The sequence below is a fragment of the Mus caroli genome, chromosome 8 (genome assembly GCF_900094665.2).
Source record: "Mus caroli chromosome 8, CAROLI_EIJ_v1.1, whole genome shotgun sequence".
Lineage (NCBI taxonomy): Eukaryota > Metazoa > Chordata > Mammalia > Rodentia > Muridae > Mus > Mus caroli.
In genome coordinates, this window is record NC_034577.1 from 29,213,806 (window position 1) to 29,216,498 (window position 2,693).

The following is a 2,693-nucleotide window of genomic DNA, read 5'->3' on the forward strand; positions in this document are numbered from 1 at the left end:
CATCCCCACCCCCCATCCCCACCCTGGCGTTGAGAAGGCTAAACCCACCCACAATGGTTTTACAATTTAGCTGGAGTCTCTGGCCTCACTGTATTTGCAATTTCCTACAGGAGCCACCTGCCCAATGAGCTTGCTTTGCAACACAATCCAGCTGAAACAAAGGATGGGGGTCTGTGGGCTTTCCCTATAGAAACGCGTGATGAAATTTAAACTTTGAACCTTGATCAGAAACTTGGTCTTGGCTTCATTCTCTCGCACCCCGTTCCTTTTTCATTTCCAGCGCTCCCCCCACCCCTTTCAGGTAGACCCAGTTCATCCATGGCTGCTGGACGACTACAGAGAGCCTTGGAAAGTTGTACTTGCCAACTTGGCCTTTGACTGACATCTGGGAATTTAGATACCAGGGTTTCTCCCTCATCCATTGATCAGAATAGCTCTGTGTGCCTCAATTCTTTGTACAGACAATAAGGCTCCTGCTTATATTCATCAAGTGTTCTTGACAGAGACAAGCAATGGGAGAAGGGAGAGTGTAGACGCGATTATGGTCTGGCAAGTTCAGGATCTTAAGGATGCCCATGATCTCGGAGACACAGCCAGAGCCAATGCTGGTGTTCAAGTCCAAAGGCCATCTACCAGCTCCTAGTGAGAGGCCAGTCTTTCAAGTTTTTAAAATGATTACATGAGGCCTACTACGTAGGGGAAGATGATCTGCTTCACTCAAAAGTCTATAGAATTAAATATAGACCTCATCTAAAAAGAAACACCCTCACTGAAGTGTCCAGAGTAATGTTTGACCAACTACCTGGGCCCTGTAGCCCAGCCAAGAAAATAAAATCAACTACCCCAGTGCTGAATATACACTTTCCTCCCGGGAGTCTGGAATCTGCTATGTAGCAGACAGAGGCTGTGTATTTAGCTAGCGTCCAGTGAAAAGCCTTGGCAAGGGATCTCTAATCAGAGCTTGACTTGCAGATAACCTTCACAAGTATTGTCCCAGCTCTAGCGACACGGGTGGAGGCGGGGGTGGACTCAGCACATTCTGTGCGGTTCTGCTGGGAAAAGACCCTGGGAAAGCTTGCACTGCCTGCCCATGGGACTTTTTTCTTTTGCCTTTGCTGGTTTTGGTCCTTATCTTTTGGCTCTCACAAATGGAGTTGCGACTGTGGCTGGGTAATGAATTCCACGAGTCACACTGACTCTGGGGACACCAAGCACCAGCTATGAGAAGAGTCCATCTAAGGTCCTTGTCGCACTGAAACATGTCAAAAGGCACAACAAAAACAAACCACATGTTGTACACCGTGAGAAGAGCTCCAGTAGAAAGCAACCAGTAGAAAGGGAATGCTCGGCAAATGAGGGCTTACATAAATTCCAAGTACTAATGATCAAGCAAATTGTATTTCCACAGATTTTCACAAAAAACAAGTTTAATTATGTACATTCAGCAAGAATGGTCATGAGACATCTCAATAGACATAGAAGCTTTTTTACTGTTAAAGATAAATACAAGGGAACTATGATTGGGAACTATTGAATAGAATAAATAGCTCGATAGGTTTTGAAATGGTTAATTTGAATTATAAGGAAATACTTCACGTATAATGTTCTTTGAGTTTTGCTTAATAGGCATACTAATTAACTTCTCAAACTCAATAAAAATGTAGGAAATTTACCTATGTTCAGCACTTGACAAATAAATCATGTTAATTACATATTCACATGGCCAATAATGGTTCTTTTAAATCAGGCCGGACAGCGAGACCTCCTTAAGAGAATTATTCTCTTTAAATAAATCATGTGTATAAAAATGATTCCTGCCAGTCGGGACCGTTGAGGCTCCATGATGATTCAGAAACAGGTGCTTCTCAGCTCTTTGATTCCGTGTTAGCATCCTTCCACGGCCAGCTGTAGAAGGGTTAACATCTCCAGGGCACTGTAACACATATAGATAAGGCTATATAGAGTCTAAGGATGCTGGGGAGTTCAACCTGGGCTCTATTTGTTTGTTTGATCAATTTTACTCTGTTTTCAGGGCATCTTTTGTTCCCCTGTTGCTCTTCACAGGAAAAAAAAAGGCAATACATCAAAATCCTAGACAACAAAACAGTGATTCTTACAGTGTCATCTCAAGGCCAATAATAGTCCACTATGTCACCTGGGATTCTGGTATGAATATAGACTCTGGGCAGCCAGCAGGCAAGTCTGGAGAGCTGAGTTCAACTCCCAGGACTCACATAAAGGCAGAAAAGAATCAATGCTGCAAACTTGTTTTTCTACACATACATTACAGGGACACACAGAGAAAAAGACACAGAGAGAATATAGATAGTTTGAAACAAAGAACCCTATTAGAAAACTAGCAATGGATTTGAATAGAATGTTTTTCAAAGAAGCTGTGTGAATGGCCAATAAACGGATGAAAGATATTTCATGTCACTAGCCATTAGGGAAATAAAAATCAAACCCACAGTAAGATACCACATTAAGACCATTGGCATAAATATTATATTTTTGGTTGTGAGCCTAGCCTTTAATGAAGAATCCATCTCTCCATCCCTAGGATAGATATTATAAATACACACAAACATACACACCTGCAGAGAGAGAGAGAGAGAGAGAGAGAGAGAGAGAGAGAGAGAGAGAGAGATGCAGTGAAGGTGAAGGTATAAAGTGGAGCTTTGTCATTGCTGATG